The sequence below is a fragment of the Meriones unguiculatus genome, chromosome 12, assembly GCF_030254825.1.
Source record: "Meriones unguiculatus strain TT.TT164.6M chromosome 12, Bangor_MerUng_6.1, whole genome shotgun sequence".
Classification (NCBI taxonomy): Eukaryota; Metazoa; Chordata; class Mammalia; order Rodentia; family Muridae; genus Meriones; species Meriones unguiculatus.
The window spans coordinates 89,913,750-89,930,192 of NC_083360.1; the positions used below are offsets into that span (position 1 = coordinate 89,913,750).

The 16,443-nt window shown below is 44.1% G+C and overlaps 1 protein-coding gene across 17 annotated transcripts in view; it reads right to left on the reverse strand.

The window, feature by feature from the left end:
* The window catches only part of LOC110542926 (selection and upkeep of intraepithelial T-cells protein 10-like), a 102,949-nt gene that overhangs the window by 62,112 nt on the left and 24,394 nt on the right, over window positions 1-16,443 (reverse strand). For 9 of the 17 annotated variants that reach the window (XM_060366162.1, XM_060366152.1, XM_060366158.1 and 6 more), the window contains one exon: window positions 250-775. The exons of 1 other annotated variant lie outside the window; for it this stretch is intronic. The gene's annotated coding sequence lies outside the window, so the exon portion shown is untranslated. Of the gene's footprint in view, window positions 1-249; window positions 776-915; window positions 1,056-4,262; window positions 4,304-13,443; window positions 13,585-14,969; window positions 15,489-16,443 lie in introns of those variants that run through there. 7 more of the 17 variants (XM_060366154.1, XM_060366149.1, XM_060366157.1 and 4 more) reach the window with 5 other exon arrangements.

The following is a 16,443-nucleotide window of genomic DNA, read 5'->3' on the forward strand; positions in this document are numbered from 1 at the left end:
GATCATGAAATATGCGTGCATGTGTCAGATCATAGTACAGTCATAAACATGCACAATTACTTCTGTCAAACTTTTTTTCAGCTTTTAGGAACTTTGTTTTCCTTCCACCTTTTTTCCCCTTTGCTCAGGTGTCTGCAGAGGAGCTCAGGACCACTCAGTGGTGGCTCCAACCCACTCAGTGGCCTGCTCTATGGGAGCTGCTGACCAGTCCTCAGTGGCTGGCTGGGCACTCCAGTCTTCAGTAGGTACCTGCTGGATGGGTAGAGAGGGCACCTGCACACCCTCAGACCAGTCTGCCTCCTCAGGCTGAACAGCGGTGAACTCAAGAGCTGGCACAGTCCATTCGCCCTGGAATTCCTCCTTGGTCACGGCCTTCTCAACAGCAGCCTGCTCCTCCTTCTCAATACCCTCTGGGTCTCTGCAGAAGTAAAGATCAGACACAGGTGCTCACGGGAGAGAGCGCCACGCATTTGGAGTACTTGCCGGGCCAGCATCCACCACAGCCCACTCAGTGAGCTCCCTGTTGTTGCTCAGAATAGCGAAGTCCACAGAGGAGAATCTGTGTCGCACAGAGCGATGGTGGGCAGGTTGACGTAAATTCTGTGGATTCTGTGAAGGGCTGAAGGTCAGCCCTGGGATCAGTCACCACTAGAAGCCGTGGCTCCCTGAAGGCTGCTTGGATCGGGCGAGTGAAGTTCCCCGGGTGTGAAGCGGCCAGCAAATGGAGCGGCTCCAATGGCAGCAGCAAACCTGCGCGGCTCTCTGGCCAGTGTTCCTAGAGGAGACAAAGCTGACATCAGCAGGGTTCTCAATGGCAACAACAGCCCAAGCTGCAAGCAACAGCTTCTCCCGGGTCCTCTCCAGATTTATGATGTCAATACCGACTCTCTTCCTTTTGTAGATGTATTGCTTCACCTGTGTTCCTGCGGCAAGGAATTTGAGGGCAACCTCCTCTTTTATCTGCAGGACATCAAGGGATCCGGGCATTGTGTAAATTTCCCTTACACAAGGGTTCCTTAAGATGGGAATCAAGAACAGTGCCATATGGACCATTCCTGGGCAGTGAAGAAAGGCTTCTGTCAATTTTTTTTTTATTTTAGTTTTATAAAACACTTTTTTGACCACCAGAGGGAGCCAAACACCTCCCTCTGTTTTCATAAACCCACAGGTTGAAAAAATCAAGCAGGGAACAAGCAGGAAGCCAGGCTGCTGGCTAAGTGGAGATCATTAGACATGTCCCCCAAGTCACCTTTCATGCCTGAGACTTTTCTAGTCACTCTGAAGAAGGTAAATAATAATGCTCTTCAAACAGAGCTGGCATCGCAGGCAGGCATACCTGGGCCTTCCTAGGCTGAATTTATTGTCAACCATCATCGATAAATTCTGAGAAGATAGTATGAGGACTGAATGCATTCCATCAGACACTGCAACTGGAATAGTGATAGCATGGCCTGGTGAGTCCATCTGTGAAGTCCCCATCTCCCCCTCTCTTGCCACTTCCTTGCATGCTCATCCTATTGCCTTTCCTTTTCCCAACAAGCGGCTTAACACAGGGAAAGCCTGAGCCCAAAGCTTCCCACCTCCACGCAACACCTCAAAGAAAGGTACTAATGCATTATGTAGCTTTCCCTGAAGACACCGTCCCACAAGCTTTAAACTCTTAAAGTGGCATACTACAATTGTAAGATGATCATTGCAAGGGGCCCACTACTCAACCAAAGGGTTGAGGCAGGAAACCCATTCCACAAAATACTCCATCTCCAGGCCTTTCTGCAACTCAGACTGACGGTCCAGCCTCCTGGAGAAGCCACCCCAGCCTCTGGTGAACACTCCCAAGTCTGAAATTCACCATCTTACAGGAGTGCCTTCTGTCAAGAACCCTGGACACGTCTGAAGGTAAGAATCTGTCTCTGTAAGCCTTTTGTCGTTAGCTTATCAGGCCGATTTCTCTACTTTTGACCTTAGCGATCATTCCCTCCCCCAACATGTCAAGATATCTTCGCAATCCCATTTTCAGTTCCTCTCCACCAGAGTTGCCACTGACCCCAGTAGAAGCTGACAGTGAGAATTGGCAGCATCTTGCGCTGATGCATCCAGACTGCCCTACCATTGTCCTTCCCAACACGTCCAGACATTCATACAAACATACATGAAGACACTCGTGTATAAACACAGACACACACACACAAACATACAGAAACACCACACAAACACGGGAAGGCGCACAAAGGTATGCACCCATGAAATCACACGCTCAGCCACAAAACAAGCAAAAGATAAGCAGAGAAAGAGAGAGACACACATCGACACTACTTCTCTCAGAGAGCTAACAGCTCCCCTGAGTATGCACAACCAATCCAAAGCAAAATGTCTACCACCCAGTATATGTGCTCAATAAATGTTTGCTGAACTTATCTGAGTCACGGGGGAGCCAGGCCAAGCAGCCGCTTCATCCAGAAATGGGAAAAAATGAGTCCTGTCTAGATTTCCTGCTGGTTAAACCCCTCATATAAAGTTCTAACAGGAAGACTTTAAACTGTGCCAGCGTCTCCGAGACCCTCCTTCTTTCCTCTCCCACAAAGCCTAGACTGCAGATAGCACTCCAGTGCCATACACACTTCTCTCTGGGCTGCAGCTTCATGGGGGTGGGTGAGCCTTCAATTCGCTTTCTGGCACTTTCCTTAGCTCTATCTAAGAAGTTTATGTGCCAGGAACTCTGCTGTCAGTCTACCTGGACAGGTCTAAAACCTAGATGTGCCTGGCCTGGGCGCATGCTGGAAACCTCTGTGGTGTAGGATCCGCAGCCCTATAGCGAATGAGGGGGCTTAAGCACAAGGAGGTGCAGTCCAGCAAGTGGCAGTGGCCGTGGTATCGAAGCTCCCAGGGAGCCGGGTATTGGTGCATGAGGACTTTCTTTCACTCAGTCCTTAAACCCTAGGACAGAAACTCTTGTCAAAGCAGAGAGTCCAGAATCACAATAACCTGGGAATTCTTGCTGGATCCTGCCAGGAAGGAAACTAGGTTACCCTGCAAGTTATCTGAAGCCCTCACTCCCCCTCAGCTGTCAGTTTGAGAGTAACAGGGAGGACGCTGAGGTGTTTGAGAGGAAGTTTGTCCAGCTTGTCACTGGTAGAGCTGGGACACGAGACAAAAGTTTGCCTGACGCCTTCTCTCCCGCTGCTTCTCGGAATATGCAGTCTCCATGGCCACCTGAGTGCCCATTCTTGCAACTCTGTCACTGTGGCTAGGACAAACCGATTTTGGAGTCCTCGGAATCTGTGGTTGCCTCCTTTTCCAGAATTCTTTGCACCACTGAAGTCTAACTCTCCTAGCTACCAGTTCCCAGTCTGGTTATGGAGAGGGCAAAGCCCAACATCCTGCCACTGGCAGCAAAGCCAATAAGTTCATTATTTCCAGTGGGCAGAAGGAGCTGTCTGTAGCCTGGCTCTCTCTCCTACTTCAAGGTGTGACCCCCACAGCTGCCCACTGTTGCAGAAGCCAATTGTTTCTGACCCAAGGACAGGAGGAACCCTGCTCTCAAATGGGGCAGCTCACTCTGCCTTGCCCGCCTGCCCTTTTGTTTAGCATTAGCTCTTCAGGTTCCTTCCAGAGAATTTCAGCACCAGATGTGGCCTCCTTGGCTTCCGCCATCCAGAGCACAAGCTCCTTGCCCGGCACAGCAGCTTGTCTTCACGGAGTTGCACAGCATCACACAAAGGTAACCTTCTCATGGCTCTAGCAGATGGAGAAGATGCAACAATCGGCCTGACTAGCTGTTTAAAATCATTCCTCTGCAGGAGCTCTTGATTCGGAAGAGCCATTGTGAACTCTGGAAACTTGCCCTGGGGACTGTACGGCTTTCATGCCCTGATTTGGGATCTTGGGCAGGACAGCAGCCATTAAATCTCAGCCAGCACCTCTGAGGAGAAGCTGACAAAGCACAGACTTCCGCATCGATCCCAAAAACCCGGTTCCCATCCCAGGCGCACCACCATTTAGTCATGCAGCTGAAGTCTAATGACTTGCCATCTGTGAGCTTCAATTGCTCTGTCGCTGGCCCCCTCCTTCATGCCTATTTTTAGAGTTATCCTGAGGATTAAGTATTACTAAAGTATCCACTGAGAAGTCCAGAGCTCAGCTAATCAGACTCCCTGCAGTCTCCTAATTGCACCTCTTCTAGGGGGTCTCCCAGCAGCTCCCCTTGCTCTGTGACACACCAAGATGTCTATCTGTCTAGATCTATCTATCTGTCACCGACCTACCTCAACCCTTCCTTTTCTCCCTGCTTTCTTCTGTATTCTCCATTGAGCTGTGCTCCGTGAGGACAAGGGTCACGGTTAATCAATACCTCTGTGTGTTTCCAGCACTCAGACAAAGCTGACACACAGCAGAGCCACTGAGAATGGTGGGTCTGAGGAAATGAAGAGAACAGCCCTGGGTGCTCAGTCAGATCATACAAAGCCCACAAAAATTGCCAGCACTTACAGAATAGTCAGTGGAGGGCCCTGTGCTAGGGGTCATGGCACACCTCACTTCCAAAACGTCCCTGCAGGAATGGAGTACCCAAACCTTGATCCTACGCCACGTTTTTTGTTTGGCTAGGGTTTTTTTTTTTTTCATTTGTTTTTAAACTTGGAAGGTGACAGTTTCAGAATGTATACCCAAGTATATCCACAACTAGAGGATATCAGAATCAAGACTGAAACACATATACATAATCCCAAAGCAATAACATCCTCATTAAACAAAACAACAACAAAAAATAAATAAATAAATGAAAACAAATAAACTTTTTTCCTTCCCAGGGGTTTATTTCTCCAGTCTCAGGACTCCTGCAAGTCAAGGTGAAAGACATTTAAAAAAATAAAATAAAATAAAAAATCTTGGGTTCCACATGCTTTCAAGCCTATCTGATTCATTCCCATCCAAACCTCTCTAGACAGAACACATAAAACCACAGCTTTATTCCGTGTCCCTCCCATCCCAGCTCAGAGGCAGCTCCACAACTCTTGGCTAGGAATATTATTTCAAATAACTCATGTGGACAGCTGTGTGACTACAAGAAGAAATAGATGGGTCCTGGAATGCCCCCTTGCTATAGATCACAACCCCCAACTCTCTCCCCTCCCTCAAGCTGCCTGGACAGAAAGAGGTCAATGATTAATTATGCCAAGATAAACAGAGTTAATTTTCTTCCTGGATAAAACTAATTACAACTGTGTTTGTTTTGGTAGGACACAGAATTACTGTCCCTGGTGACAAATATTCCTAATTGAAAGAGTGTTTATTTCCAAGGGGTGGGGGCTGGGGTCACTAAACAAGAGTTAGGTAGTGCTTCCCCCATTTTTCATTTGAAGAGGGCCAGCTATTAGATGCTGGCTTCCATGAAACATGGGAGACCCCTTTCTGTGGGTCGCCCTCCCTCAGGCCTACTGAGCAGCCTTGGCAAACTATAAGATCCATCTAGAAGTTGGGAGGTGAGGAACCATGAGCTGTAGTTGATGGCTTCAGGTCGACATCCTCTCCGGCACCATAATGAGGAGGCAAGAAGGAGTATTTTAAATCTCATCGCTCACCAGCATAAACCATGGAAGAACACGTGAGTAAACTCAGCTTCTTCTAGCCTCATAGGTCAGCATCAGTGCTAAATGCTGAAGGCTGGAAGCAGGCCATGACCAAATTGGAAACGTATAGTATGTGCTCACCTGAAGCTTCTGTAGGAACAGAAGGAAGAAATCTGCAGAAGAGTCCAGCAGATGCAGGCCCTGTGTGCACAGAGCTGGCTAGGTGTAAGTATGCTCAGAGGGTTCTACTGCATCCTGTATGATCAATCTGAGATAGCGGGGGAAACTGAGACATTTGATAACAGATCTCTTACTAGGATCATAAGGGATCATACTACTGAGGCTACCATGTAGATTAACACAAACTCCAATAACCAATTACACACACACACACACACACACACACACACACACACACACACATACACACACACACACAAAGCAATGCCTTGACTTGTAGAAGCTAATATGCAAGATCAAAGTACTGTCAGGGTGATGCCCCTTCCAAGGCCTCTGTGGATGATCCTTTCCTCTTCCAGATCTTGTATGAGCCCCAGGAACAACTTGACTTGGGCCAGTACATCTCAGTCTCCCACTATTTTACAAGGTTATCCTTCCTTTATTTCTTGCCTGTGTCCGATTTGCCTCTATGCCAGTCATGCGGGCTCAAGCCAATCCCATTTCTGAGCAGCCTCATCCTAAGTAGTCACACTTCAGTAGCCCCTTTCCTTAGTAAAAATACTTTCGGAGGTACCAAAGGTTAGGACTTCTGCATGCCTTTGGGGAGATATGATTCACTCCATGACATGGGTTCCAAAGGGCACCTTCAGAAGTATGAGGCTTATTCTGTGAGCAGAGGGAACACAATGAAGCCTGCACATGTATGTTCCAGTGGTTGTGATATAATCTGAGGGTCTAATATGGAGGGTTGGCCTGAGCCACAAGAAGGAAGATTAGTTAGGTGAAAAGTTGCTGTGGTATGCAGGTGAGTCTAGATCACACCTCAAATCTGATGGTAGAAAAGGTGAGTTTTCTGGTAAAAAACTGATACAGTTCCAAGATTCTATAGTTCAAAGACCATGGTGGTTACTGGGATGTTGGAGGAGCAGGAAAGAGGGGATGAGGCTTCCGGTCCCTGGTTAAGCAACTGAACACAAGGAGAAAGGGCAGATTGGAAAGACTCTTGGTTTGAAACAAAAGCAGTGAGAACTATCCAATCAAGACATATGGACACCCAAGTCTAAAGTACATCCCTCTGGAATACGGGCCTAAAGGTCATCAAAAGATAATAATCACAGAGGCACACAAATGACCACACAGGGTGAAAAGAGCAGGTCTGAGATAGAGACCTGAGAGGCCTGTCACATAAGGAATCCAAAAGAGAATCAAAGGATTAAACTGGAAAAGTACAGTCATGGAAGTTGGCGGAAAACCAAAATCAGAAGCTGAGGTCTGGGGGTCTGACTCTAGCCAAACCAGTCTCTTGCCACTGTGGTACATAGAAAGCAGTGCTGAGCGCTATGCCCTTGTGCTGGTTATCCATCATATGTGTGTGAGTGTGGGTATGTGTGTATATGTGTCTGTCTGTCTGTGTGTCAGTTTGTGTCAATCTGTGTGTCTATGTGTGGATACATGTACAGACACTCTCCCCATCCCCCCACCCTTCTATCCAAACTCTGTCAACATTTTGGGGAGCACTGTAGGCCACTTCTCTTGGTTTTCTTGTAGAATCACTAAAATGTTTTAGCACAAAGTAGTTGTTTGTTGTTGAATATGTGAAAAATTGTGATTGTGCAAACTGCCATCATATTAATTATGGATAAAGTTCTCTAACAGAAACTTAGCAATGTCGCAGAGTAAGACCAGTGATACTAAATGCTTGTACAAAGAGAGGAGGAAAAGAGGAGACAGGCAGCTGGCAGCCAAGGGTATTTAGAAAGATGCCAGAAAGAGGGAGAGGTTTACACTGTGTGGGTGTGATGTAGAGAGAAATGCAGAGACCAGAAGTCAGGCATCCGGAGAACACTCCTTTGACACTCACTGAGCCCACTTTGCCAGTCTCTGGAAGTGTTTAAGCTTTAAGGTTTTCAGAGTCTGTGGCCTCTGTAAAAATAGTGTGAAAAAAGAAGACACAAAGAAAAGATACACTTTTCCCTTCCAGACAGAAGTGTTGTGTGTACTCTCCTGTAACTGTTGTCCTGGCTCACTGATTTTTTCTGCTTGGCTAAACTTTAGTCAGACTTATGAACCTTCTCCTAGTCCCATGTGTGAACTACCTTGTAAATTCCAACTTTAGTACATAGTGCTGCCAAGGCAGTTTAGTAAGAATCCTCCACATTTATTCCCTAATCACCATCAATGTCTGATCAAATCTCACTCCTCGCCTGTTTGTGTACATTATCACCTCAGATTCTTCCAAAGAAGCCTGGTAGCTTGGTTCAGCCAGAATCCCATACCACACACAGAGAAGAAACACACACACACACACACACACACAGAGAGAGAGAGAGAGCCCTGCTGCTTCCTCATAATGTTTTCTATGTACTGCTGCCCTGTTCATTGGATCTGAATCTCCACTTATCCCCAATGCATTCAGAATGGACCCAAATCTATTCTGGGATCTTCCTTCACTTTTGCAACAAAATGTCTTCACCATTTTGGCTCTTGTATGACTCTGGTTTTCTTTGACATCTCAGAGGATTGGCAGAATCAAGAGGTTTTGATTTGCCCAAGGACTGTGACAGAGAGTAGCAGAGGCAACAGAAATGCATCAGCGCTGGAATTTCAAGGGAAGTATCCAGAAGCCGTGACAATCAGAAGGCATATTACAGGACTATTGAAGCATGGCCTCTGTGACAGGCTGCCGGGCTGTGAATCCTAATCCAAGCAGAAACATGTTCCACACAGTTTGGGGTTATTTGAGGGCTTGGTATACTAAGAAATCCCCACACCCAGGAAACCAAAGACGGCGAGCTGTGCTACAGTTCCAGGCTTCACATTTGCAGGTGATCGCTGCTCTCTGGATGTTCAAGCAAGGATACAAGTGCCTGACACAGCTTACTCATAGTTAAAGCACACTGAATACTTAAAATGCATATGCCTGGGCCTGACACTTGACCCATGGAGTCAGAATCTCAGGACAGGGCCTAAGCATCTGTGTTCTAGCTCTCCCAGGTGACCTGGTTTCAGAGCCAAGAGTAGAACAGGTTGTGTAGCTGCCTCTCCCCATTTCAACAAGCAGCTGCCCCCTGGTGCACACAAGAGGTACTACAGGGCGTGCTAAAGGTACCCAGGTTCCCTTTTGGCAGAGGGAAAGTGGCTGCTGGTGTCTCCTCTGGGGAACTTGCTCTCAAACTAGGATATGTTTAAATCTTCACTCTGACACTCTCCATCAGTGGATCTAGAGATGTGTTTTGAAAAGCTGGAGATATATCTGTGTCAAATGTGGGCATTCTCCCATATGAGAATGAAAACAACAAAACCTTCCTTTCTCTTCTGACTAGGAAAAGTGGCTCTTGATCTGCAAAGATATACTTCTTGAGGTAATAAAGGGGCACATTGTGAAAGAATGGCAGTCAAGAGGCAGTGGATGAAGCAAAAATGTTTTGATTCACTGAGGCTTTTCTCCATTCATCATAATAAGGGGTGGTTAATGACAGCAGTAGTCCTTAGAACAGTGAGGACTAAGATGTGCTCAGCACAAGGCTTCCTTGGTACCCAGCCGCTATGGAAGCAGACCAGCTTATTAAGAAGCCTTAATTCACTGGAGTCTAAAGACAAATAGCTCGATTTGTTTTTGTTTTTGTTTTTTTCTTTAGCTATTTCAATTAACCATGATCTGTCAGAGCCCTCAACCTCATCTCCTAATATCTCCAGACAGGTCCCACTACTTCCCTATCAGTTACCAAAAGTCCACTCTTGCTCAGTTCGCAATTCCACTCTCGCATCTAATTTCCCCCCGCATTTCCTCTCCTGTTCACTCAACCAGAAACTCAAGAGTGGAAAGAATGATAAGGGGTGTGTCCTAATGAGGAGAGGTGTAGTCCTAATGAGAAGGGGCGTGGTCTTGTCTTTTTCTTTTCTATGTCCAACACCTTTTAGGTTGAGACAACAGAGAAAGTAAGAGGCCCAGAGGCTCACCTTACACAAGAGCTACTTGTGATGGGAGGAAGAGCCCTGCCCCCCATTGCTTTCATCCCAGCCCTCTCCTGAGGGCTTCCATATGTAGGTGGCCTATTAGATAATGTGACATATAGAGTTATGTGCCTTTGTCCACAGATGTTTATTTTATGTTACTGCCTCTATTATTGAAGACCCCACAGGAAAAAGCAGCCTTCTCCTTCTCTGTCCCATCAGAGGTGTTTACTGTGGGCTTCCTCTCTGGCTGGATGTCAACTTATATGGTCCAGAGCCATCCAGGCATCCACCTGCTTCTTTGACTTCTGCTCTTGTGCAATGGAGTCTTAACACTCATTAACATCATCTGTCCACCAGGGGTTGAAGGGAAATTGGTGACGTAGGCACAAATAACATTTTCTTCTTTCCTAGAGAACTTCACTGGAGTTCCTCCTGTCATTTCTCACTAGTGGGTTGCTCCACCACTCTCCCAGGCTGCAGAAATCTGTGGAAACAAGTGACACTGGACATTTTTTTCACTTTGTCTGAAATGACAGGATAGCACTTACCTTCCTACCAGAAACAAGCAACAAGCAGACAAGGTATCAGAAACAGTGGTTTTCCAGATACTGGCCATCAGAAGACAAACATAGTGGCCCTCCAGAGAGCATCCACAAATCAGTAGGAACATTCAGCATGCTGTCTCAAGAAAGCACTTAGGCCAGCAGCAGCATAAGGACATCTGAGTAGAGCCAAGAGGCTCTAAAATTGGGAAGAGCAAACTAAGAGTTGGGGAAGCCAAGAGGGCTGGCAGCACCAAGTATTAAAGAGCTACCTGTAGGAAGGTTTGCAGGGAACCCCTATGTTGAATTGCTATATAGAACATACATGTGAGGGTACACTAGAGGACAGAAAAAAAATCTGAGAAGATTGGGTAACACTGATGTTCACACCGGATAGGAATATTGAATCTTTTTCCTCCCCCAGTACATGCAAAAGTCTCATAATTCATTGGCACAGTACTGAAATGTCTTACTCAGTGGTAAGGAATAATTCCCCATAGACTGCTCAGACATGCCAAACAAATCATAAAAGCAAGACACAAAAAGATCAAACTGTTTCTAAGTAGTTTAATATATCCCAGAACAAAGCTAAAAGAGATTTATAGGAATAAAAAAAAAATCTACCACCCAACAAGGTGAAAGTCACAGTTTCTGGCATCTAATCAAAGAAGCAAGAAAAGGGAGAGAAAGAAGCAAGAAAAGGGAGAGAACAATCAAACAAAACACTTCATAAATGAGGTAGATTTATAATTAGCAAATTAGGCTGTCAAAATAGCTTTATTCTATTTGTTCAAAAGTTAAATACTCACTGCTACTGCAGTTATGGATCTTAAAGGAGAAACTGTAGCTATCCCTTTCCTAAATGAGCAAAATCCCTGACTATACCCTAAATATCTGTCCTTCTGCTCACAGATAAGGGTAGTCCTAACCCCTCAAGGAAAGCTCTCTTTGCAAGAGACTGGGACCATTACAGAAACCACAACCCATCAAAATGCAGAGCTGTGGAGCTCAGTCCCAGGGGATACACCTACAAAACATTTCCACCTGGAAGGCTCAGGGAACATTGCAGAAGAGAGGGCAGAGAGGCTGTAAGAATTAGATCACGGAGTTTGCTGTGTGATTGTGTCTCTCAGTAATATTGGAAGTTACACCCATAAACAATCACCAACATGACTGCCGAAATGTGAACTAAAGAAGAGTGACACCAATGGACATGACAAAGTGAAACAGAAAATTCCCAAGAGGCCTCAACCCTGCACAAAGAGCTAAAGGCAACAGCAGAAATCCAGGAACAGGAGAGGCGGTCTTCCCCAGGGAGGAGGACATCAATTGGTTGTCTAGTGCCAAATGGTCTGAAAATATGCATACAAGTAACATTATATGTTCTGAACAGGACATATAGAACGGCAATTAGTGAAAAAGAAGGTCATGAATTTAAAAGTGAGTGAGTATGAATCTATGAGAGGATTTTGAAGGAGAAAAGGGAGTGGGAATTATATAATTATTTTATAATCCCAAAAGAAATATTTTTAATTCAGTAGACACCTCAAAAGACTCAAACAGAAACTAGAAATAAAAAATAAACTTAGAATATAACAACAAGGACAGGAGAAAAATATTCTTATTAAATTTCGGCAATAAAGATAGCAAAATAAGGATAAAAAGAAATAAAACAGTAAAGTGCATCACATAAATTAATAAAAGAGAAGCTTACACAACAGAAACAATTTGTAAAACCTGGAGCAGATGTCTTAAGAGTATGAGTATTTCCTATCTCCAGCCAGGAAGAAACAAATTGCACATTTTGGAGTGAGACAAATGATATTGCCATAGATGCCTCAAATATTAAAAATATTCTATTAGTTGGATAACTAAAATGGACTGGGTCCTTAAAAGACAAAAACTACTAAAACTCAATTTAAGATGAAGATTAATATTTCTGTATCTATTGGTGATATAGTATTTATATCCTAATTTTTTCCACAGAGAAAACACTCTTTTCTTCACTGCTGAATTCTATTATGCATTAAAGAAAAGAACAATATTACTCCTACACACAAGATTGAAGGAGAAATGCTTCCCAACTCATTGTCTGATGCCAGCATTTCCCTGATGCTGAAACCTGATAATGACATTACCAGAAAACTACAAACCAATGTCTTCCAAAAACAGATGCAAAATCAGGATTTTAGCAAATCAAATCCATATTAAAATATAACAAATAAAATTCAATATATTAAGAGTAGAATGTATCAGAGCCAAGTGGAGATTTTCCAGAGAACGAAGAGTAAGTATAACATTCAAATTTCAATGCCTGTTGGAGAGATCTGCTACTTGGCAATGTGGATATACTTTAATACTGTTGAGCTGTACACTGAAAAATGGTTTAGACTGCAAAGAGGGGTAGCTTGACTTCTTATTTCCCTATTTTTATGTCTCTAATTACCTTCTCTTGACTATTTCCAATAATCTTAATCACCCTCCAGAACTTATTGGAAGGCACTGTTGCTGAAGACACCACATACTTGAGTGGTAGGATATGGTGACATCAAGCTGCTACCAACCTGGGAGCTAGATCCCTTTGGCTAACTTTCACAATGCTGGAAGAGTCTATGTGCCATTGTCAGAAAAAAAAAAGAGTAATCAGTTTTACCCAGCTGTGAACCCTTTGAACTACAATAACAATGTGCCTGACAAAATATGCCCATTGGTGTCATAGTGGCATAAATGTTATGAAAATAAACAACCACTTTACGATTATTTTTGAAACTCATTTCCCATACCCTCTACTGGGCCAAAAACCTGTTGCTGGCTAGGTCACAGGTTCTAAAAAGAACCTTATAATAAGCATTGCTATGCTAAACAGACATAGTATCAAACTTCCTTCTGAGACCTTATCTTTATAGTCAGAAACTATTGCATCTCTCAACTTTCATTATAGAATTTTTTGTAGTAGCAGATGGTGATTAATAGAGAGACGGGAGTGCCCAACTCTAAACGGGGTATCTATATCATACCCATCTCCTCATTGCTCATGGACTATGTTGGAAGAGGGCGTAAAATGATTGTGAGAGCCAGAGGTAGTGGGCATCTGCAGGAAACATTATTTGTCAGGTATGACAGTGTCATTGCACACATGAACTACAGTATTGATGACTACATCCAAACGCTCTTCACGGGATCAGACCAAGCAAACTCACATTATGCGTGGGAAACAGACACGTGAAATCTCATTGCTTAGCTTAGGAGATACTGGCAATTGGTGGCTACCAGGAGAGTTGGTTTTCTTCAGCGGCATGGATTCTGATAAGCAACCCGGGCTCTAGGAGAAAGACAGACACCTATGTCCATATAATCAGCATTGAGCGAACTCAGTAGGTTTAGAAAAATAACACATAAAGCTTGAAGGGAAAGGTAGTATAAGAGATAAGGAAGAAATTATATGGAAGATAATGTTTGACCAGAATGGATTATGTTTGTGTATGAAATTCTCAAACAATAAAAAATAAAAATGAGAAAAACATTTGAACAGACATTTCATGAAAATTACAGATGCATGGTAACCATGCATATAGAATCATGTTTGTCATCTTAGTGATTTTAAAACTGTGATAGAAAAACATTACACATATATTAAATGGCTATAATTAAACTATTAATTATTAGCAAGGATGTGGAGAAACTGAATTTCTATACACTACTGAGGGGAACATGAAAAAGTAGAACCATGTCAAAAATCCATTTGGTAACTAGTATAGTCCACTGAGGATACAAGAATGTCCCTATAATGACTTAGGTATGAATGGTCATATCCAACTTCATTTGTAATAATTTTAATCCAGATAAAATCCAAAGGACCACCAATAGGTGAGCAGATAAATTGTTATATAAATGCATTATAAAACTCTATTCCAGAAAAAAATGAATTAATGATACAGCAGCAGCATGGCTGATATCTTAATGTTCCTGCTGGAGGAAAGAAGCTAGATTAAAAAATTGTTTTGATAATAGATGTATAGGGATGAGTCATGGGCAAATTTTACAAAAGAAGAGGACACACGGGGAGTTGGAGGGGGAGATGGAGAGGTGGGGATGACATAAATACAATCTCATCAAAATGAAAAATAATAATAATTTTTAAATTCTCACAAAAGAATTACAGGTTGATAGATTTATTCATTATCTCCACCGAGGCAACAGCTTCATGACTGTAGACAATGTTAGCACTTGTAAAACTGGACACTTTCACTGTGTGTAATAAATCAATTCTACTCTGTAAAGTCGATTTTTTTTTTAAATAAGCTGCAGCAACTACCAGTCTCAAGTTCATGCACACCCTCGAATCCCAGGGAACAGAAGGTGAGCTTAGTAGAGGTCCCTGAATTTTGTTATGCTGCAATGATAGGTCTAGGATGGCCAAGGAAGTTCAGCATACCAGAAGCTTCTGACCCAGGAGTGAACTTCTCTCTGGCCTCCTTTCTCTAGGTGCTTCTAGCCTCTTTCCTTGTCCCTTTTTCCCTCTCTCTCCTTCCCCCTTCCTCCTCTCTCATGGTGATCAAGTCAGGAAAAGATTGGGAGAGGAGAGTTATTCTCTCCTGGAGCATCTGTAGTTCCCCCACATGCTATGACATATTTCCCTAGCTCTCCTGACTTGCCTGCTTGTACAGATGCCAAGGTGGAGTGCTTGAATGCTGTGGTGAAGGCTATGTGTGGCCACAATATTTACCTCCATCCTCAGGAAGTAACAGGTCCCACTTGCTGACAGTTGCAAGGCAACCTCCAGCTCAGCTAGACAGAAAGACTGACCGAGAAAAGGGGCCTTGCGGATGGACTCAGGCTTTGAGGCAGCTTCACAAGTGGAGAGTGGGTAGGGGTGGCCATGGGCCCAAAAAGCTTCAAGCTGTATCTTGAGCTACATTAACAAAGCTTTAATGACTTCTCCCTTCAGGGAATTAAGAGTTAGGTCAGCCAGATCTTGAAGTCAGCAGAGTTTTGTCTTGGGATCATCCCCCACATCCTTCCGCCCTCTTTTCTTCTTCCTTTCAACATCCACTGTTGCTGACCAGAGAGATACAGACAGTTCTCTCATGTGTAATGTTTTTCCAGGGAGAACATAATTTTTAACACACAATTGTTTAGCTTTGACCAAAAACAAGTTAAATATTCAACCCCTGTGCGGTTCGTGCCAGTTCAAACAGATTCTCACAATGCCTCGGGTAGGCTGAGTCCAAGCCTGGATGTTCTCACAAAGAAGGAGGAAGGAGAAAGTGAGCCTCCTAAGAATTCCACAGAAAAGCCTGGTAGTTTCTCTCCCTAACATTATCAAAAGCCTATTCTTCACTGTGCATCCCACAGACTGGCCTCTTACTTCTCACCTGGAAAAAAAAAAGAAAGAAAGAAAGAAAAATTCTCTCTCCTCTTAGAGACTCCTGAGCAAGCCTTGCAAGGATGACCAAGACCCTGGCTCCGAGCCAAGCTGGGGTTTATGTGAATCTTTACAAGCACATCTGCCAGTGAACATTCTTCCGGGCTCCCATTGCTGCCCAAATGGACCACATCAATCAAGGTCCAGGCTTCTTCCTGACAGAGTGAGAACAAGGACCTACTTATTTATGACAAACTCCCGAGTGCTTCCCTGTGCCAACTGGGCTCCCCAGGAGAGGAGATGGTCATTAAACCAACCACCTCTACCGTGCCCTTCCCTAGCGAATAAGACCCCATTCTTTAAAGGGATGCTGATGCCAAGAAAGGGGTGTTAACACATAGGTGGAGAGGCATGGAGAGAGAGGAGTAAGCAGCAATTATGCCTCTGTCAACTCACTTATCAGGAAAATCCTCTTTCCCACTTTTTAACAAGGACCATAAGATCCTGAGAGGGATTGCATCTAAGGTGTACATAACCACTGAGAAGAAGGCACCAATTTTGAAGACAAGTGCCTTTCTCCTTAACCAAAGGTCTTTTTCTGCAGCTATTTTTATATGGTCTGGGGGACTTTCTGAGTAACCAAGAGGTTCTCAAAATCTTACTGTGCTAATCCAGGAGTGAAAATCTTGCAAATACTGTCTTTTCCGACGTAGCTTTCTTTTCTGGAACAGGGTAACAGAGAACCTTATTCTAGTTGAAAAGAGTTCTGGATGTAAATTTAAAACAGCTGAAGTAACCTCGTAGAGGCCCTTGCAGGAACTAATGCAGAGGTCGT